The sequence below is a fragment of the Ambystoma mexicanum genome, chromosome 5p (genome assembly GCF_040938575.1).
Source record: "Ambystoma mexicanum isolate Mex_15411 chromosome 5p, UKY_AmexF1_1, whole genome shotgun sequence".
NCBI classification, from domain to species: Eukaryota; Metazoa; Chordata; class Amphibia; order Caudata; family Ambystomatidae; genus Ambystoma; species Ambystoma mexicanum.
Genome location: NC_090930.1, coordinates 1,018,174,896 through 1,018,198,416, shown reverse-complemented (window position 1 = coordinate 1,018,198,416; position 23,521 = coordinate 1,018,174,896).

Here is a 23,521-nt window from a genome sequence, read left to right as displayed (position 1 = left end):
CTCTGATAGGGTTACTGAGATTAGCCCAAGCGCTGTCAGGCTTTGTGATGGTAGATGTTGGAACAGGAATAATGTGGTTAGAGGTAGGAAAGTGCAGACAGAACAGGGTGGTGTATGGAGGAAGGAGGATGATCATGTTAAGATGAATAATGGTGAGTCTGTTAATGGGAGTGCTGCAAGTGGAGGTTACAGGCAGGTGCTCAATGCCTAGCTTACTTGGGAAGAGATGATGGATTGCGACTCGAGTCAGTACCATGGTGAGTGTGAGACCAATGGCAGAGGTGAGGTTCTTTGGGGTACAGCTATAGATGAATTGAACATGGTTGTGATTAGGACCAAGCAGTGCACCAGAGAACACTTTATAAACAATGCAGATTTACCGGACAAGTTTGGAACTGATCTATGTTATGTTTACTTGTATGCTTTTACATTTTCTCAAGAAGCTGCTGTTATTGTTAATGTGGATGTTATTGCTGCTCTGTTTTGTGAAAATGGGAGATGTGTCATAGCAGGACTTATGTTTTCCATGGCGAGTGACACACAACCATGGCGTGCACCATGGAACGCAGGGGGAAGGAATGTTGGAGGGACCCACCTGTGTCAGACACCATTCTTGTACCCATCATGGTCCTTATTCCAATAAATACTTGCATGATCACCCAAAGGCATTGCTTCATCTTGCCCACCTCATTCTGCCAAGCTGATTGCACAGAAGGCCCCAAGATGAGCTCCAGCCTGGCACCAAGCAGCATCTATATGATGGAAATGCCAGCGGGCACTGAGAAGTTGCAGTCACAGTGTAAAATGAACTCCTGTTGGAGGCAGGATACTGGTTGACGGGGCTTGTTATATCAAGTAAAGTGGTGATTACTCTCAATAGTCATGGTGGCCAGTAGGTGGAGGGCGCAGGCTCACCCCTCACTTTGTTGACCCCCTTGGGGCAGAATTTTGGTGCACCTTAGGTGATAGCTGGGTGCCAGCGGAGTGGATGATGCAAATGAGTACCCTTGCTTCATTAACCCAAGTGTACCTTAATACAGACAAAGCTAAACTTCTTAGGCAATGTTGATGTTTGCCATTCTCTCAAAGTTGACATGCACCAGATAATTCGGTTCCATGTGATTTCATTGCCTGCTTTTACATCGCCAGGCTTTTAAACGTGCACATTCCATCGAATGTGGTCATTGTTCATTTATGTTTTGGGGGGGTCCCCCCAAACCCCCACCCACATTTATTTTTTACTATTGCCCACCCGCCCAAGCCCTTATCTGCCCTTTCCCACCCCCCCTTAAAAATTTTGATGAGAACATACGATGTAATGTGCACGTTTAAAAGCCTGGCGATGTAACAGCAGGCGATGAAACAACGTTGTACCGATAATTCTCCTAGTAAGGTTATATCATGATCCCCTCCTGGTGAGGAAGGGCCACTAAAAAGGTTAGGGCCTTAATACATATTTGTGGGGATACTTTACGACCTGTAAGAAAGCCATGGTATCACAAGTTAGGCACTGACACAAAAGAGGCAAGTTCACCAGAGCTTTATTAAAGTTTTCAATGGGGTTGGAAACTTCCTATCTTGCCCTAAGGCAGGTGTGAGCTCTGGGCTTTGCTGGCCTGACTTGCCTAACCCTTGTTAGTGGATATTGGTTGTGTCTATAGTGGTTTGTCATTACTTGCTCTTGGTTGTTCTTATGGGTAATCATTGTTACTCCTAGTCACCTCTTCTATGTCCTAGTGGTATGTGTAAATGGGGAGGGGGAGTTGTGTTTCTAATAAGAAATGGCTGATGACTTTAGCCTGCTCTTTCTCACCTCAGGACTACAGTGATTTGTACAATATAGACAGAGTGGTGTTCCTAATTTCTTCTGATGGGGAATATCAGGGTAATGAATGGGTGGTTGTTCCTTGCTTCTCGTCTCGTTGGGATACTGTGTTATACCCAGGGTACTGCCCTGGCAGAGCCCCAGACTCCCCTACCCAGGTGATCCTCCCACTCTGGTCCACCCCCAGGATTGGGATCTGAGAGCGATGGCCACCTGAATAGAGGATTCCCGGGGTCTGCCTGGGAGAATATCCCTAGGTTTCTCACAGACCCATGGGCAGAACTTTGAACTATAAGCCTTACTTGCCTGCAGCAAACTCGCGGAAGGGTTGATGATTGCTTCTGATGAGAACATGAAGGAACTCATCAAACAGATCCAAAGTTATGATGAAGTTTTCCTTGGCAATAAATGGGAAAATCCTTTGGAGGGGTTCCATTTTTAAGTGGTTAGTCTCAATAAATGTGTTGACCCTCATCAAGTCCCGCAGCTGCCAAAAATCCTCTGATTGTCAGAGACCATAAAGATGTTGGCCAGCTAGAACATGGCAAATGGCATTCTTCGTCGCCACCTCCCTAATACCCCTGACAAAGTCTTCCTCTACCATGCTTTTTCAGGACTCGGTGTGAGACGTGTCCATCAGAAGAGGAAGAGACTTGAACTCTATCACATAGCATTCTCGAATGGCCTTCAAAACCCCTCAATCGGAAGTGATTTATGCCTAGGTCTTGATGAAATACTGAAGACAGTCTCCCACCAGAACATCTCGATTTGGCATAGTCCGGAACGATGCACCTTTTGCTGTGGAACAGGCTATGATTGGGCTTCCCTCCTGACCTGGTATACATAGGTCCTGAGAAACATCTCTTTTTTGAAGATGGTCGGAAGGCAACACTACTTGCGGCAGGAAGCTTTCCTTGATTCTTCAATGCTACTGCCTGCGTTTTCTCTTTGAAGACCCAATAAACCCACTCCTCCAGCTGATCCCTCAAAAATGTGCTTTCCTGGAAAGTGCACTCGTAGGGCGTAATTATGAGTTCGGCAGTATTCCCTCTAGACACACACACGCACACATGCATACAAATGGGAATATTTATTTATTTGTGTACGTGTAGTCAAGTGGCTTTGTATATACATAACCGTGATCAGACAATAAAAAAAAAGATTATAAAAAGGGACAAAATATGTGACATCAGCACAACATTAACACAACAACAGCATTTACAAGAAGAGCCTCTAGGTCAATCATAGCTTTAACTGGAATCCATATCAAATTACCTTTAAAAAGGAGATTGCATCGAAAATCAGCATTGCAAAATCTTAAAAATTGTGACACATTTCAGATAAAAAATTACCATATAAAAGATTAGATTTGAGTTAAAACCATCTAAAAATTCTAGCCAAAGCAAAGACAGATCAGTGCAATTAAAATCGTTGCTCAAGGCTTTCAAATAGTGTTCTCTGATTTGGGATAAGCTCTCACAGGGTTTTTATGTCACCAGAACCACATAAGCGGCATACGTGCTCAAGGTGTGGAATACCTTGACGTGCTCCATCTGTTGCGCTTGCCTGACTTATAGTGAATTTTAACAGGAGGTATTTTCTCATCGGGAATGCGACATGATATGCGGTTTCGCCTGTTTTCGGGTAATATAGTTGCAGAAGGGACTGCTATGGAGTTTAGTATATAAGGTCACCAGATGTTATTTACTGGTCATGTACAATTTGTATTTCAATTTAGGTATCACAAGATGGGTATCACCCTCCCGTGATGGTGATATACACCCACTTTTCCATTCCGGGTATACAGTCAGCAGCCGACCCAAAGTTCCCATTGATTTGGTTTGTGAAGTTCGACATAAGCATGCATAAAGTCTACCATCATTGTTCTGTTATTTAATAAGTGGAGGTGTTCGTATGATCTAGCCACTTTGAGGTAGAAGTCATGCTTGACCCCTTTCAGTTCACATTCGAGATATAAGTATTCAATCGGCAGAGCGTGCAGCATTCGAAATAGTTTCCGAAGTGCTGAACTTTCGAAGCTCTTAAGTTGCGGTACATATCGGTGGCCCCATACTTCGATGCCATAGTACAAGATTGCAAGTATGTTTGCCTGATACAGCGTTAGCACTGTTGCAATGGAACAACCACCCTGCCGTCCGTTAAAGAGGTTAATTGCACATATAGCCTTATTACATTTAGATGTGGAGAGAACCAAAGGACCTCACACAAGAAAGAACTGCGCCACACTTGTTCCTTATGAAAAGATATTTTTAGTCTTCAAATTCACACAAAAGGAAATTAAAATAACAGTGCCCTTTTGGGATAACACATGTTTCAACACAGCAGTGACTTTATCAAATCAGGGCTAATTTATGTCTAAACAGTTTTAATTTGTCATTTAAAATGAGAAGAAAAATAAATAAAATCACAGAAACCGAAGGGAGGGGTATCGGGATGGTGGGTTAGGAATTTGCGGAAACAGGAAAAATAAATGAACATAAGATCAGATTTGTAATCACCAAATGTTGTGCATTGTTCGCTGCATACTGCCACAGTGGCTGAGTTCAAATAGTAAAAAGACATTTAGATGTGGTCTTAGACGAATGAAGAGACCAGTTTAGCGTGTTTTAAATGCGGTCACACATTCCAGAGGACTGCCTTGAGTTTGCATTTAATACTCTTACTAGCTGGGCGGATAGGTGAGAAAATCATGGTGTTTGTTTTCTCTATATTAATAGACAAGCCATTAACGTGAGAGAATTCACTCAACGCGGTAATCAGAGATGTAGTCCTCTTGGGGTGTAGTCCATTAAGAGAAAGTCATCAGCGTAGTCCAACCTAGTACGCTGAGTGTGAATATTGTCACCGCATATGGTGTGTATGCACTAATTGTAATGGTCTGCATGTGTCAGTCATATGTTACTTTAAGTTATTCCCCATTTTGGAGGCCCAAAGGTCTGCAGAAAGATCATTAACATTCTTTTGCATGGCAATGACTACCGCTCTGCAAAAGCAGGTGAGTGGAACAGTTACAAGCCTGTAACTCAGAATTTGGTGGACTGGTAGAACATCCGGTATTCTAAAATGACTGGGAGCTCATGTTTAGCTATAGGATAGAATAAAAATCATGTGTAAAATGGATGTATAACATTTTACGCACTGATTTTTTTTCTCTCCACATTTTCATTCATTTGTATGATTGGTGGGGCATGGAACATAATATCCGGAAGGGACTACTTGGGCTCGCCTTGAAGCCCGATGGAGGTTAAGAAGGTCTGGCAAAGATGGCTGCCTCACCAGGACGTGGGAGAATGTCGAGAGATCTCTCGCAAGATTTCCCACAAGGCTTCAAAAGGCTACAACGCCCAGCACTGTTGCAGGAAGCCTACCTGGAAGGACCCGCGACCCGTGGGGAGCCATCAGCCCCACCCAGACAACCCTTAAGGAGAAGAATGAGAAGAGAGTTAAACAAGGAGGAACGACGATAGGAGAGCTGAACAAGAAATAGGAGGAAGGAAGATCGAAAAAGCAGAAGAACGAACAACTGACATCAAGAGTTACTTCAAGTTGCTGTTGTCTGCTTGCGTTCCGCGCGCTCGCTCACATCCAGTTGGCATTTCGTCTCTAGCAGCCTGGTTGGTACTGCGGACCTACAGTACAAGAGAAGAGAAGGCACATGGTTAGCATCCAAGAGGGCCGCCTAGATTGGGTCTCTCACTTAAGAACTCACCTAGTAACCGCAAGTTGTCATGTAGTGTGGCACTCTCTGCCATGCTCCACCGCACAGCACTTGCCAAAGGAAAGAACAGAGACATGAGTCTCTAAGGACATGTGTACTCCAGAAACATTGTACATACAGACATTGTCAAAACCTTTGGCACATAACAGTTTTGCGCTCGCAGTCCAGGTGCTGCTAAACTCTCCGCCTAGCACACCAACCCAGAGGAGTGTGTGAACTCTGTAGCCTCCATAACCACTTGGACTCGGGGCCATTACTGGTCAAGACCAGGAAGTGACAGTCCCCGGATCGCAGAAGCTCTTGAGAGGGAGGAGTCGCCATCCCAACAAAACAGGTACACGATGCACAAAGGGAGGTGGATGTAGCGAGACAAGGCAAGAAGGTGCTGAGGCAACAGCAGTGTCCTTTTGATGGCTAGGTCCGGCCCTGCTGAGTAAGGGGAACCGCACACACGCCAACAAGAGGCAGCTGGGAGGTAACTGCACCATCCCTCCTCCACCAAACCGCACCTTGTTGGTTGGGTTAGTAGGCAACCCCAAGGGAGGGGTTTGGTGCAGGCAGTCTGGCAAGAGCACCAGGTTGAGGCGTCCACGCGTCCCCAGGAGCTGCAGAAACAGGTAGGACGTTACACATGTTCATGCTCGGGTATGTAGCCTGGATTCCTGTTGAATTTACCTGCTTTTTTACACAAGCAAAAAGCAGACAGATTCGTCCATTTTAAACGGTGCCACGCTATGCATAAACGGCAGGCAGCATTTACTCAGCTTGCACTGCAAAGTGCAAAAAGGAAGCATAAAGCAGACCCTCCAGGTTATCACGATTTTGCGATCGTTCAAAATGCAGCGGAAAAACGTCACTTTTTTAAAAGACGTGAAAAAGGGCAGCTTCACGCAGCTTTTTTTGCCGCAAGTTATGAAATGTGCTAACTCATCTCATGACTTGTGCCAAAAAAAGCAGAAGCCCAATCCACAAAGGGCATCTGAATGGGTGCGTCTTCTATGGCTCCATTCACAAGGCCTTTTTCACCGCTTTGCGCATTTGCGCAAATCATTGCATGTTCTGTGCATTTAAAAGTGCTTCCTGAATTCATAAACAGGAAGAGCTTTTAAATGCGCAGAAAAATAAGGTTAATCCCACGTGCCTGTTTGGAATGGACGCAGGTGTTGCATATTGCATGACCTAGTCTTTGCTGAGCCGGTCGTGCAATTTATTTAAGTGTTACAGCAAAGGTATGAACCACTGTTGTCTCACTTGCACTTCTATTCCTCAGACAGGAATAGATTTTTTTTGTTGCATAACATTTTACAGTGAGAGGCGCTTTATGTGCCTTTCACATTGAAATGTGCTCCCAGCACCTACTTGGGTGCTGGGAGCATGTAGAACATTAGTGTCGGGAGAGCACTCCTGACACTAATGTATTCAACGAGGCTGGCCAGCACATCATTTGTGCTACAGCTCAACCACCTAGAAATGCGCAGGTCACCTTTGAGAATAAGGTGACCTGCACATTTCCAAAAATGGGACATCTAAAATAGCGCATCCTCTGCTACATTTATCATTGCCCCATTTTTTGAAAAACTGGCCCAAAATCAACATTAAGGGGGAAGTGGAGAGATGGGAACAATGGGCCCATTGGGCAAGAAAGCACAGGTAGAGCAGTGAGCCAGAGGGGGAATCAGCGGGCAAGAGAGCAAGGAGGGAGTTGTAGGCCAGAGGTGGGGCGGTGGACCAGAAAGCAGAAGGAGCTACAGGCTAGAGGCGGATCTGTAAGCCAAAAAGCAGAGAGGGAGTGGTTGGCCAGTAAGACGCAGCGAGCTGTAGATTGGGAGCAAGGATAGGGAAAGAGTGCGATAGAATGGGAGAAAGGATGCAAGATGGAGTAGGAACAAGAAAGAATGTAGGAATGTAGATTTCAGGAGGAACTGGGGAGCGTAAGATGTGCATTGGGAGCATGGTTGAGAGTGTGGCGTGGACTGTGAAGTGTGCGTTGTGACTTGACAGTGTGACAGATTATCGAGTATGCACATGGCTGGCAGAGTGAGAAGTTTGAGAGTGTAATTGGTGAGTGTGGGGTGAGTGGGTGTTTGCAGGATTGTAGAACATAGCGGGAGAATAGTTTCACCACTACAACTGATAATCATCAATAAAGTTAATAATATAAATAGGCATGCACATTCAACCAAACATGTAGAGCAAAACAAACATTGTTCTGTCAAGCCAAGGACATCTAAATGAATACAAATGTTGCAAATAATGACAGCCTAGCTCTCTTGAAGCCTTACAGACTGCCTCTTTCTTCCAACGTGTCAATCTTACACCCTCCAGTCAATATAAAATGGGCATAAGCAATGCTGCAGTAAATGCAATTTTGTGCCGCTAAATGTGCTGTTTCATGCCGGAAAAGATTCAATTCCATGCCACAATATCATAGAATTAAAGGCTATTTGGCTAGCCTTGTACACTTCCCTTTTGCACTTGAGAGTACAAATGCAAAACATTGCCCTGAATGGATCTGTTTGCATTAAATTGCAAATGTGCGAACTTGACAAATGTGCTCCTGGATGTTTACCACTGCTGCCAAACTCCTTATTGGACACTAGCAGTTACCATTTTATTGACTCATTCTGGAAGTCCCTCAAGTGTGAGTGCCAGTTCACCACAACTGATGCTGTTGTGTATCGACTGTCTTGACTGTCTTGACTGTCGTGTAGGCAGAAGAAACCTCTGTCCACAAGTGTCGCACAGAGATAGTCCAAACCACTCTCTGTACGACCTTTGAGGCCACAGGTGGGAGATGTTCTTCCGGAGATGCAGACCGCTGGGAACCCCTGGGCCACTGTAAAGAAACACCGGTTAAGTACTTAGCCAGAACAACATCCACAAACCAATCAACAAGAAAACGGAAAGGTCTTACCAAGGGTTGACAGTAGAGGTACAGTTGAACCTATTGAGGGGTTCCGGGACCCACCAGTGTCTCCCTCCCAGTAGTGGGTGGAAGCTCAGGAGGATATATGGAGGTCCGAGGGCCCACCTGTAGTTGGAATCCGAACAAGAAGTCCAAGAAACGTAGTGCCAAGGAGTGTAACAGAATGGAAGTCCAGAAAACAGTTTGTGATCCGTAGCAAGAGTTCCAAATCCAAGGGTCAATAATCAGGGGAATCCAAAACAGTGCGTGAAACAATCCGAAGTCTGTTTCCACAAGATCCAAACCAAAAGCAGACGTAGCGCTCAACAGTGTCCAAGGTAAACAGCTGTGAAGCACTGAACACTGTGATGCGAGTGTTTAAATAGTGGCGCTACAAATGTTTTGTGGTCACGTGACCAGCACCCACATCACGTGATCGAGTTCCAGCAACACGTGAGCGGGACGCGCTGGTCACGCGACGTGGAAGCAGGAAGCGAGGCAAATCTCGCAGCCGCCACGGAATATGCCAATGAAACTGGCGTCCTCGGAGCCAGGCGAACCGCTGACACAATCGCCCTGGCATATCGGGGGTCGCGGAGAACACACGTGGGTCCCGGATCCGGGTAAGTGGATGGGCAAGAGTAAGGGTGAGGGGATCAGAGGTTTGGGGAGGGACACTAGAGACATTGAGAATCCCGTGGGATGTGACAGAGCCCCCACGACCCTATGGGCAAGAAGGATTGTCCCTATGAAAACGCGCCACCAAGCACATAACACTGACATCAACAGCGGGCACCCAGGACCTCTCTTCAGGCCAAAACCCAGACCAATCCACCAGGTATTGAAGGCGACCCCTACAGAACGAGAACCCAAAATACCAGAGACCTCAAAAACATTGGGAGAAGACAGGGACACCGGGGCCACCGGAGCACGTAGCCGAGGAGGACCGGGGCAGGGCTTGAGGAGGGAAACATGGAAGACCGGGTGAATCCGCCAGGACAACGGGAGAGCAAGACGAAAGGCCACAGGGTTGATGACTTGGGTGAGCATGTAAGGACCCACAAAGCGAGGTAGGAGCTTGCGACAACCCACTAGTCGTAAGTGGCGGGTAGACAACCAGACGCGGGAACCCACTGGATACGACAGGGCCATCACCCGTCTTTTATCTGCCTGAGCCTTCATAGACGCTTGAGCCTCGAGGAGGTGAGCCGTGGTCTGAGCGTGGATGGAGGACAGGTCCCTAGCACAAGCGGTAGCAGCAGGGGTGACGGAAGATGGCCTGTCAAGGAAGGGTAGGACACGGGGATGCTGCCCATAGAACACATAGAACGGGGAGAACCCGGTGGATGAATGTTCAGCGTTGTTGTAAGCGAATTCTGCGAGGTACACCACCCTCAACCATGATGCCTGTTGTTGCAGGGTCAGGCAACGTAAGTACTGTTCAAGGGTCTGATTGAGCCTCTCAGTCTGGCCATCCATCTTGGGGTGGTATGCTGAGGAGAAGCGCACGTCAATGCCCAGTAGTCCGGTTAACGAACGCCAAAAGCGTGACGTAAACTGAGGACCCCTGTCAGAGATGATAACCGATGGCAATCCGAAGAGACAAAAAACACCCTCAAAGAACAGTCTAGCCAGCGCAGGAGCGGAGGGGATGACCTTGCAGGGGATAAAGCGAGGCATCTTGGAGAAAGAATCAATGACCACCCATAAAAGTGTCAAACCCTGGGGCCCGGGGTAAATCAGTGATAAAATCCATTGTTACAGTGTGCCAAGGTCTGGGAGGGACGGGCAAAGGAAGCAGGAGGCCTACTGGACGACCTCTACAATGTTTACATTGCACGCATACCGCACAGGTGTTAACATAACAATGTTTCAATAATGCTAGTGTGCGCATCTGACCGGGGTGTCCATGAATAGGGGCATCTTGGGACCATGCAAGGGCCATGTTGCGAGTTTCTGTAGTGGGTAGAAACAGACGGTCAGCAACGAACGGTAAACCGTCCTGAAACGTAAGGTCCCAGTCAGACAATTGGTCCGGGTGTAGGGTGACCCAATGCCGAATCGCTTCCAGTAAGGGCGGTGATGGGGTGCACAGACAAACCACCTTGCCGCAGTCTAGGAGGGTGTCAGGGTATGTTGGTAATGTAATCCCCCCAGGGGAACAAGATAAGGCATCGGCTTTCCCATGGGCAGAACCTCAGCGGTGTTTGATAACAAAGTCAAAAGCCACGAAGAACAAATTCCATCTGACCTGTCTGCTGTTAATGCATTTCAATGATGCCAGATCCTGTAGATTTTGATGATCAGAATACGCTGTGACCTGGTGTTTGGCACCTAAGAGATGGTGTCGCCAAACATGGAAGGCGTCCATGACTGCCAGTAGCTCCTTTTCGGTCACTGTGTAATGGGATTCGGCATCAGTAAACTTGCGGGAGTGAAAGGCCACGGGGTGAAGCCGACCGGAGGTGGGACAGACTTGTGACAATACTGCGCCCAAGGCAAAAGAGGAGGCATCGGCCTCCACAATGAACGGTAGTTCTGGGTCCGGGTGCTGTAGAACAGGGGCGTTAGTGAATGCCGTCTTTAGTGACTCAAAGGCTTGTTGGTGGGTTTCGGTCCAGAGAAAGGGAACGCGAGGACTTGTAAGAGAAGTGAGGGGAGCCACTAGCGACGAGAAGCGACAGAGCTAAAGCACTGATAAAAATTAGCAAAGCCAAGGAATGACTGAAGCACTTTCAGGGTTTTCGGAGCCGGCCAGTCTAATACTGCCTGTACTTTGGAGGAATTCATGGCCAGGCCCCCAGGCGAGATATGGAAACCGAGAAACTCCACGGTGACAGCATGGAATTGGCATTTCTCTGGTTTCGCGAACAATGAATGTTTTTGCAAGCGTGAAAGTACCTCTCGTACATGGGGTACGTGTTCTTTCAGGGTTCGGGAGAAAATCAGAATGTCATCCAGGTAGACTACAACAAAGACATCTAGGATGTCAGTGAAGATGTCATTCATGAACCTCTGGAATGTAGCCGGGGCATTGCAGAGACCAAACGACATGATGGTGTATTCGTATAGCCCATAACGAGTGCAAAACGCCGTTTCCATTCGTCCCCAGGTCGTACACGGACCAGATTGTAGGCCCCGCGAAGGTCTTATTTTGTGTAAACAGAGGCGTGAGTGAGGCGATCAAGTAATGGTGTGATCAGGGGAATGGGGTAGCGGTTTTTTCTGTGATGGCATTGAGTCAGCGGTAATCCACGGGTGGGCGTAGGACGCCTTCTTTTTTGGGAATGATGAAGATGGGACTGGATTTTTCAATGTATTGTTTTAGGGCTATGTCCTCAGTGGGGGACAGGGAATAAATCTGGCCCGTAGGAACCGTACTGCCTGGTATCGGGTCTATCGGGCAGTCGTAGGGACGGTGCGGGGGAAGCACCTCGGAGGAGCCGCGATCAAACACCCCTGCATAGTCTTGGTATTGGGCGGGAATGAGTGCAGAGATCAGTCCCACTGTATGATGTTCTCTTGATGGGATCGCAGCATCCCCTATGGTTAGATGTGCTATAGCCCCCAGAGCCTGAGCAGGTGTGGTATCGTTCGTGGTTGCAGGAAGGCAAAAGTGTTAGCATAGATCTGATTTGAAATGGACCAAGCCAGTTTTCCAGTTTATCAGAGGGTTATGCTCCTGGAGCTAGGGGATCCCCAATATGAGGTCGAATTGGGGCATCGAAATGAGGTCGAAACTCAAGGTTTCTTTGTGTGTAGCGTGAATTGTTAGGAGCATAGGAGCCGTCTGTTGTTTAATGGGCCCGGATATCAATGATGTACCATCAACCGCCTGGCCTGGTCTTAGTCAGAAGGGGCAAATTGAGAGTATGAGCAAGTGCGATGTCAATGTAGTTGCCCGTGGCCCCGGAGTCTATGATGATTGTGACTGAGTGCGAAACATTGGGTGTGGGTTGCAGAGTGGCTTACACTTGGACAGGCCTAATAAGGCCAAAAGCAGGTATCAGATTCGGGGTGTAGGAGGATTCGCCTGACCCAGTCCCCGGTTCTAGGGTCGAGCATTCCGAATTCCCGGGGTTTTGAGCTTTTGGCCGACGGGGACATTCTTTGATATAGTGGCCAGTCAGGCCACAGTAGTAGCATGCTTTGTGCACCCTCCTGTGCTCTCTCTCTGTGGGTGTAAGTGGACTATGTATGCCCCCAATCTGCATGGGTTCCTGACTGGAAATAGAGGCAGTAGGGGCGGTGGATGGTGATGGAACAGGAGCAAAACCGGCCTCGGCTCTGCGTTCTGAACACCTAGCGTCCACCTGCAGGGCCGGATCCACCAGATCATGGTAAGTAGTTGGCAAGGCGGGGACTACTGCAAGAGGAGGATATATGGAGGTCCGATTGCGCCGGGCCCATCTGGAGTTGGAATCCGAATAAGAAGTCCAAGAAACGTAGTGCCAAGGGGTGTAGCAGAATGGAAGTCCAGAAAACAGTCTGTGATCCGTAGCAAGAGTTCCAAATCCAAGAGTCAATAATCAGGGGAATCCAAAACAGTCTGTGAAACAATCCGAGGTCAGTTTCAACAAGATCCAAACCAAAAGCAGACGTAGCGCCCAACAGTGTCCAAGGTAAACAGCTGTGAAGCACTGAACACTGTGATGCAAGCGTTTAAATAGTGGTGCTCCAAGTGTTTTCCGGTCACGTGACCAGCGCCCGCATCACGTGATCGAGTTCCAGCAACACGTGAGCGGGATGCGCTGGTCACGCAACGCGGAATCAGGAAGCAAGGCCGAACTCGCAACCGCCACGGAATATGCCAATGAAACTGGCGTCCTCAGAGGCGGGCGGATCGCTAACATAATCGCCCTGGCATATGGGGGGTCACAGAGAACACACGTGGGTCCCGGATCCGGGCAAGTGGATGGGCAGGAGTAAGGGTGAGGGGATCGGAGGTTTGGGGAGGGACACTAGAGACATCGGGAATCCCGCGGGACACGACAGATGCCCTCCATCTTTTGAGTGGAGGAACAGAAAAGGCAGGCCTGATGAGGACTCCAACTGTGCAAGTATGTTTGCTAGCTGTGCCAAACACATAGCCCAATTGGCAATGGCTCTATATGATCTTTACAATCCATAAAAATATACAGCACTGTGTAGGATGCATACGTGCTACTAGGTAGTGCCAAGTGAGCACCTGCATGATTATTTAGGCCTGACTCCACTTTTTTGTCCAAAGTATCTCTAGGGGTCACTTCCTCTGCTGGCATAAAAGATTGCACCACCAAACTGGCCATCAGTAAATAAACCTGATGCCCGCTCAATGGATATAACTTTGCCATGAATCTAAGTATGGCAATTTTCTCTTTGTTATTCCATTCTCATAAACATTATTTTTCACTGAGGAAATCAAGGAAAACCCAGGGTGTGAGGTTTAATCACCATAAGTTTCCTAGGGTCATCCAAACGTGGACCCCTTGCTCACTGTGCTCGGAGAGGCACAGCTCCACCTCACTGATGAGGCCCAGCAAGGCTGAAACACGTGTCTGGGGTTGCTGTTGATACTCTTGTTCAGAAGAGAATTGCCGTAGCATTTCGGTGCTGGACTGCCCATGTGGGCGGGACAAAGGCTGATATTCAAATGGATATTTCTCTTCTGTGACAGGTACAGTGAGCTAAAGTGTGGCTGCAGACTCTTGAGTGGGTACCTTCCCAAAGAACAGGTAATTTAGCCGTGTTCGTAATCACAGAGGGGCGCCTATGACTACTTGTTCATCTCCCCACCTTATACTCCCTCCTTCTAAACCATGCCCATGTATTGCCTACCATGTTTCCACCTATCTTACTCCTAACTGTCCTCTTGTCTACTGCTCTCCTGGGGCCTCTGCATACCCTCCTGATTTGTTCCGTCCCCCTCCGTTACCTCAACCCCTCTGACTTCACCCACCCCAGACATCTCCCCCATGAGAGACCTCACCCGCTTTCTCCAGCATCTTATTCTGTGACGGAATTCCCTCTGTGCCTCTGGAATGCCAATTACTCTGCAAAGAAACGCTGTACATTGCTGACTACTTTGTCCCAATCACTCTAAACACTTTGTGATGACTGTTACCAAATCATCTACCTCTTGATACAACCACCCTCGTGTTCCACACACTGACTTTGCTGCCTTCTCCCACTCCCTCCAACTGACAAAACAGTCTGTGGTGGTGGTCTGATTATCAGCAAGGATCCACCCTCTGGCCCTATTCCTCCTGTTAATATTCCTTCTCCTTTTAACACATCTCTGTCCAACTCCTTGCTCTGGCCCATGTGACTATACTACTTGTCTACTGCCTACCTGGTGCTCTCAAGCTTTTCCTCATGTACCTCAACCTACTACTGAAACTCTCCTGTGGATGTCCTTGTTGTTGCTATGGGCGGCCTCAACCTGTCCAACTTCATGAAGGTACATGGACTGCAGCTAGACTCCACTCTGTGATCACTGCTTGGTCAACTTACCTTCCAACAAATACACTCACAACAACCCACTGTATCACAGTGTTCTTTCAAATCTCTTGACTTCTCTGATCGCTCTGTTGATGCTTCACCTTCTCACCACTCACACATCCTCTTCTCTATCTCCACCACTCCTACTCTCACTGTCCCCTCTTTCATTGACGTTCAAAGGAAAGCTCAAGACTGACTCTCTTATCCCATATCGTTACCAAGTCAGAACCACTCTCCAAGTTCTTGCTTCCTCACCTTTTATGGAACATAACACTGCACTGCCCCTTTTGACTATTGCTATCCATGTGCTACTTCACCCAATCCTACTCTGCCCTCTAATTTGGATTTTGCAAGTTCAACAGCAGCAAAGGACTGCCATGGGTCACCACTTGCACCCTGGTATGTATCTCTCCCTCCTGTTTTCCTTTCCACTTACAATTACTATATCCTAGTCCTCTCTACTGCTCTTAACTCTGCCAAATCCTCCTACTAGACTAATTTGACATCCTCCTTCTGATCACACCCTCACAAAATGTCCATGACCCTCCAGACCATGCTTGCCCCTTAACCATATCATCCTGTCTCTTCACTCAGCACGTTATTTCTCGCTTCTCTAAACAAACTAATTCTTGGATATCCTTTCCACCCTCTAGTACCTCCCCACCTCCTTCTTTCCACCACCCCATCCCCACCCTTCTCTGTCTCACGTCTCTTGTACTGCCCTACCTGAGCCTTTTCCCATCCCCAGATAAGCTAACCCATCCTGCTCTCCAATGTATCCCATTTCACCAGAGTCAAAAGGCACTCGTTCAGAATTGCCCTAGCACACCAAAATACTCGATAGTCACTTTTCATTGCATCAACTATCTTGAGGTAAACGTTCTGTGCAACTCCCTCAAATCTAAGTTTCGCAGACCACACTCCACAGAAACTGCTCTCACCCATATCTCAAACTTCTTTCCCACTCTCCCACCTCTGCTCCACCCTCTTGCTCTCTGCTGCATTTGACACTGCGGACAACACCTCCCTCCTCAAAGCACTTTCCTGCCAAGGCTTCAAAGACAACACACTCAAATGTGTGGCCTCCGATTTCACAGACCACTCCTCCATTTCAGGGAACTCCTCCCTTCTCTTTCTCCTCCCTGTTGGTGTCCCGCAGGGATCAATCCTGGGACACTCCTCTTCACTCTGAACACCGCCTTCCTGGTTAAACTCATCTTTTCCTTTTAGCTTCTCCTAGCACCACTTTGCTGATGACACCCAGATCTTCGTCTCTTTCCACTCCTTCAACCCTGACATCTTGAGAGCATCGGCAGCTGCCTCCCCGCCATCCATCGCTTAAAGGCTCTATACTGCCTGATGTAAAACTCTTCAAAGACAGACGTCACCACACTTGACTAAAGCCCGCGCCTGTCCCCTCTACTCATGTGGTTCCTCCAGCAAAGTACTCGACCTTTCCACACAAACCAACTGCAACATGCATATATCTTCACTTCATCTCTACATACTGCAATCAGGCTGGGTCTCTCTCAGTGTAAAATCACTCACTTTTAAAATGTGTACTTCTTATCTTCCAATCTATCTGTAACTTAGCCCCCAATTACCTGGTTGATGTCACAACTTGAATTCCCTTTTCCAGGAGAAAATTGCTATCCTTAAACTGATCCTATTCCATTTATATTGGGTTGCGGTTCATGAGGGCAGTGCAATGCTGCTGGTTAGACTGGTCCTAGATGCAACTGTTCATACTATTGAACATACGATCTTGAGCAAAATGGCATTCTTAGTAGTCCACAAACCCAGCAATACGCATAGCTAGTTTTTTCTTCTTAGGGTATAATACAGAAAGTACAACACAGCCCCTTCACCTCAGCTACAACTCCTTTTATCTGTTGAACTCTGCACAGGTACTGCACTCTCCAGTCATTTTTAACGTCCATTTGTTTCCTCTTTCCCACTCCTTTAGACCTGGGATGTCACCATTCGCTCTTTTGTAAACATTGCTGACATTTCTGTTGGGGTCCCAACAACAGATGGGGGAATTTATGGTCCTTGCCTTCAGAACAAGAGAGAATGGATGTGAACACACCACCTACCACCACGCAGAGTGATTGCGTCGGAAGTGGCTGTTCTTTGTTTCTTGCTTCGAGATCAGCGCAGTTTGGCACTCATAGGTTCTTTCCTCTAGCTAGAGGCTATTTCAGACTTGGGAGCACAGCGTTGTTGAAGCGGTGTGATTGGAACTTCCAGTGATTCCAGTGAGGCCTCAGGGGTGCCACAGGGCGCCGAGGGGGAGTCTGAGGCTTCAGAGGCAATAGAGGGATACAAGGCCTGATCCTTTTTGTTCTGGTGACCTTTGAAGTATGGGACCCTGTGATTAGGAATCCGTGCATGCAGGTGTGTACTGGAGAGTGCACACCGGTGGGGGTGGCATGTGCAGTTGGGGGGCTGTTGGGTGGACCATTGTGACTACTACTTACGCCTGCGGCATCCTGCACTCATTTTACGGTGCACACCACGCTCTAAGTGATCAGAGCATTTGGAGAGCTTAGATTCAGGCTGTTGCTGCTGATGTCCCATTTTATTCGCCACTATATTGTCTCTGCTCCCTAGTTCCCTATCTCCGGAATCCTTGGAAGAAGTAAATAGGTAACTTTTTATTAATTGCTTTCTTGAATATGGCTTATAACTTGCGTACCTGGCCTGCGCAGGTTCCCATGAGTTCTGATGCAACAGAACTTAATGTTTGTCAAGTAGATGAAGGGAAGGGAAGGGGAAGATAACTAACTTCTTTCCGGCTACACACAATCCCGTAGTTGGTAATACAAAAGAAGCAATAGTTGAAACTGACTCTTTACATCCGGGGGTGGTAGGGGATAGAACTGCTTTTTCTCTGATCAATTACAAGTCCCTTCTTAACCTTTGTCTGGGCTTGTGAAAGGGGTCTCTGACAAGGAACAGGTTGCTCCTACAAATGTGATGGCAAGCCTGACGTTCTCTAACCATTTAAATATGGATCCTGGTGCAGGCCAGGATTTGAACAGAAAACGAAGTGGCAGCCTGTGTCGGGGCCCATTCACTCCTTTAGATTGTGAGGATTTACAATCATGCTCACTGATCGAGTCCTTGAGTGCAGCTCAAAGGTTGAGTGTATGGGCCTTGAGCTATGATTACGGTTACAAGAAATCATGATTAGAGACTTGCACAGGATCATTGAATATTCAGAAAGACCATTACTTGATTTTAGTAAACATTGAAATTCTTTTACAGAAAATTATGGATGTATTAACTAACCAAACTATACTATGAATGATATACATGGGAGTGTGATTGGCTCATCTGATGACCCTAGTGAGAAACCAGAAGGTGTCTCACCCACAAGTCTCCCGGTGTCTCTCTCTCAGGTGGCCAGGGCACAGCCATCGCCTTTGAATCCAGACCCTGGGGGTGGACCATTGCTAGAGGATCACCTGGGTGAGGGGTCCTCGGGGAGTGGGACACCTTATGGTGAGATGCTGTATCCCCGCCCCTATAATTCCTTTGACTCATCCTATCAAGTAGGATATCTGGGGTAGGATAGGATATCTGGGTAGGATATCTTGGGTCTGTAACTCCCCCCCGCACCACCGAACGTGTCCCATTACCACGGTCAGGCAGAGTCAGGCAAGAGTCAGGCAATCGCTGTTAATGCACCTGATCTCCATTGAACTTCCCCCCCCACACAGGTAAAAGGTGGAGCACGAGAGCACACCATGAGCAAGGCAGAGCACACGATGGAGCAGTTTCTTTCAGACCACAGCTAAATCGATGGAGAAAGATTATAGGCAGAGAAGAGAGAGAAAGGAGGGAGATGCCCTTGAGCTTTTTGATGAGTGATCGTTGTGCTCTTGAGGATTTGAAAGCAGCATGTGTAAAGCCAGGAAGTGAAGCAAGAGAAGCCTATTCTGTGCGTCCGAGATACCTAGGGCCCTCCTTCATGACTGGCCGAGTCAGGGTTGAACAGCAGCTGCCGAGGTATCGTCCTTGATGCCCAGATCAAAGCCAAAAGCAGAACCTTCAACAGAGCCGGTGAGTCGGTAGGAACTGTACAAGACCGGTCGATGTTTAAATGAAGGTTACGAGCGGCAACAATGTATCCTCTGAGAGTAAAGGTTGAAGCGTTTGATGAAAGACACAAGTCAAATACGGAAAGCTGATGATAAGTGTGTTGAACATTTTATGAGAGAAACAAAAGAAATAAGTTTGCAGAGTAGTCTGGCACTGCATGGGCGCTCAATTGAAGGTCTCTGCCGAAAGGTGTCTTACAAAGCAGCAAAACTTTGGTATTTGAATAGCGACATTGCAAATGGAAATCCGATACGAGAAAATCAAAGTGGTCATGCAAGGGTCTGAGAAAAATCCTTTGCAAAATCGAAAGTCTTCAATATAAGTGAACTACTCCTTAAAGTGAACCCTACCAAGGCCCCAAGCCCGGCGGAGGGAGGCCTTTTGGGGTTTCAAGTCACATGTGGGACCGAGCCCGGCTGAGGGAGACCTATTGTGCCTTTGATTCGTCAAAAAGGGGTCCGAGCTCGATCCAGGGCGACCCGTTGAGACATTGTGTAAGAAGAGGGTCTGAGCCAGGTTGAGGGAGACTCAAAGTGAATGTTATACCTGAAAACGAAGGACAGTGAACATTTGAGGAGAGAGAACTTTAAGTGTTGTTTTGGTAACCTGTGATGTTCTGCGAGTGAGAGACTTGTGGAGAACGAGAGACTTTATCGCAGAAGGTCCTATTTGATTTTTGAACTGCATCCTGGTGCTCAAAGAAACTAGAGTGTGTTCCAAGCTCAAATGTGACACCTTGTCCTGTTCTGAAGTGTGGGGAAGGGGAGCTTATCACTCATCTGTCCTGACATATTGTTTCTTTTTCCCACACCATTTCTATTTAGAAGTAAAGATTGCCAATAGGTTTATTAGTATAGGCCCTTTTTATTTCAACAAGACTCCACTAGGCCTGTGTTACTTTTACTTTGATGGTTGTAGCTTGCTGCCATCCTTAGATTTACAGTTGGATAGATGTTCATCCAGCCCATTGAAGTTCACTAAACACCCATGAACTGTGATCATGTGTGTCTGTCTTCACTGTTTGATGCCATGCCTTCCTTACACCCTGCACTTATCACACAGGAAGTGGATGTAGGAATTGTGAACCACACTCCAGACCCGGTAAATCTGGTGATAGAGGATATAGTAATGTTAGAGAGAACGCGTCCACTGACTATGTCTTCTCCTTCATTGTCACAAAAGTATTTTAAACTGAGGCCAGGGGGGTCACAAGAGCAAATCGCGCCAAAAGAAGTTGAGGCGTAGACTATAACTGAGACAGCAACAGTGTTGTCAAGTTAGCAAACCCACGGACGATATCCTACCTGTAATGGTAGAGCTTTGAGAAGAAACCTCTCATCGGCAAAAAGGACTGGATAAAAGCAAGGAAAACAAGACACAAGCGAGGGAGCCCCTGAATGAAATCATGACAATAATAGAAGAAATACAACTAGACCCCAATCCACAGCAAGCAGTTAAATGTATTGCTTAACAGAAGAAGCCTCCAATAAAAGGGGCCAAGCAGAATAATAAATTAAATGGGTGGCTCATACAAAAGAAATAGCAAAATGTTCAATTACGTGCAATTATGAAAAGAAGAGTGTTAAGTAGGAATAAAAGGCAACTCTCCATACATCCTTCGGACCTAGTACAAGACTTTGAGGATGATTTCATGGATTGCCACTTGGAGGATGATGATAAAGCAATGCCTGAAATAAGAGTAATCGTCAAGTGCTGAGACCTCAATAGTGAAAATGGCTGATAAAAGTCCTATAAGGGAGGAGGAGCAACTGATGGGCACCTCTGTCATTATAGATGACATTTATGAAAAATACAATAATGGGACTGTCAATAGACAGAACTTTTTGCAGTTGTTACATTTAATTCTGGAGCTTCCAGTAATTACATCTAAAGATATCGATTATGTGGAAATAGTAGATGAACCTTTCCTAGGAAATCGATGATTCATTTCTATTCAACTTAAGTGATGGATTTTATCATCATAATTATGCATCATCAAACCACTGGGGTTTTACCTTGTTCCTAAAGAAGTTAAGGCCAGAGGACCACTGTGGCCATATTTGGACTTACGGGTAACTTGCAATAACCAGGGTCAGCAGATGTGTATGTTAGACTCTAAAATAGAGAGGCATCATTTACATACCTTTTCTGACTGGGCCTGCATACTGCAAGCTTTAACGCAAAAGAAATCTCATTCCTAGTGCTGAGTTACTGAACATATCTTGGAATACAAGAAGGTTTAAACATGTGGCATTCTCATTAATGGCTCCTCTGTTCTTAGGTGTTGGCATCATCCTTTTATAAGAGAAGTGTTTATGAACTCCCTTGTTATTATTTGACGGTTATAGTAATATTATGGATGCAGCAACTAAGGGACCTAGAGGCCATACAATTGGAGGACTACAAATGGCAATTAAAACCTATATTACATTTGATTAAGGTAGGATGTCGGATCACTTGCCTTAACTTTTGGCTGTGCAGCTATCTCTTGATGATGGTCCGATCTTAATTGTCAATTTTTATAGCCCTCCAGGAGGATTGCAGCAGGACCTGTAAGATATTTTGTGTAGATTTTGGGTCTGGCGGTATTTTCTTACCGCCAAAGAAGAGTGGTAATTTGGCAATGACTTATCCTTGCATTTAGATTGGGTTTGGCCTTACCTCCTTTCAGTGACCATGTCTTATTACACTATATGGGATAATTTAGTAGTATACACTATTGGTGGTAATTTCTAGTGGTAAATTACTTAGTGGTAAATTACTTAGTGGTGAGCATAACTTTTCTGTTCTATTTCTACCCCATCATACACAAAACCTTCCTTATTCTTATAATGTTCTTGTGATCTATAGAGAGCCTTGGACCTACATTCAGAAACACCACAATTTCACATAGAACATTATCGATAACCTGTGGTGTTATCACTGATTTATCTACATCAGTGAACTATGCTTCCATAGGCCTCATTACTGATTCAATACTGGTTCATGGACCCCCACTAATCTATATTTTGTATTAGATTTCACCCAGACACCATGCATTGGGTGAACACACGTATACAACTATTTATCACTGCTAAGTCTATCTATTCCATCTGCATGGGAAACATGACACATGTACTACCTAAAAAAAAATCTTCCCCGTTTCATAAAATATTATTCCAAAGGCAGCAAGAAAAGAGAAAAACAAAACTCTATTCACGTTCTGCTTTTATATTGTGTATATTAGAAACAATTGCAATTCAAAATAACATCTTACCAATCACAGCGTGGTGTTCTCTGTAATAAAAAACAAGAAAAGAAACAATACAAAAACAGAGCAACATTCACTTTGCAACCTTATCATATGACAAATTAAATGCATGGGATTTCTTTTGCTTTGCTATCCTAACTGCCTAGCGTTTTTTAGAACACATTCGCCAAGCAATCGCATAAAAAAAATAACCTCACTTCGAACTTGGCTGCTTATCAAAAGATTTGTGGTTTTCTCCACCAGGCGATTTCCCTCAGAAGAGCGGCCCGGTCCGCAGGGGTTGCCTTCGTAATCTCAGTGTCTAAAGAGTGTGTGGCGAGACCATAGGGTTCTCAAGCCAATGTTAAGACACCAAGATCATCCGTCTCTGGAGCCCAGCAAAAGCGATCTGAACTTTTTCTGTCAGACTTTCCCCAGCAGAACTCTGCTGCTTACGTCGCATGACTGCCGATGCACTTCCCTCCAATCATATTAGCAGAAAATGTAATCTGTTAACACCCTCATGTCACAAACAATGGTAGCTTCAGATTATAATAACTGTATCTTTTTCGATTTCCTGCTGCCTTCCTGCCTTCTGCATTCAGCACAGCAAGAGAAAATAAGAGAGAAAAATGGACGTTTAAAAACGAATTTCAAAATATGTACTTTCACCTCACATTATACATGGGACTACATTATAATGTTAATGAGTTAGCATTATTGATTAGTACTTGTTAATTAAATCAGTCAGTTATATAAATAATATTCAATAATGTAGTCCTCTATGCATGAGGGAATCCAGAAAAAGAAAAACAAAATGGTGCACCTTTACTCTCTGTAGCTTTATATTGGGCTTTGGCTGCATGCCCCCAGCCATATATTCACCTTGTTATATTGGCATCATAAGGATGACTATATGTGTGTGCCACGTTATTGCTGGTGACAGAATGTTATCACATTCAGTGAGGTGCTATAAACTTCAAGGCGCTATACTTCAAAGCACTATAAATTATACTACATTATGTGCTATAAACTTCAAGGCACTATACTTCAAAGCACTATAAATTATACTATGTGGCGACAGAATGCTATCACATTCAGTGAGGTGCTATAAACTTCAAGGCGCTATACTTCAAAGCACTATAAATTATACTACATTATGTGCTATAAACTTCAAGGCACTATACTTCAAAGCACTATAAATTATACTATGTGGCGACAGAATGCTATCACATT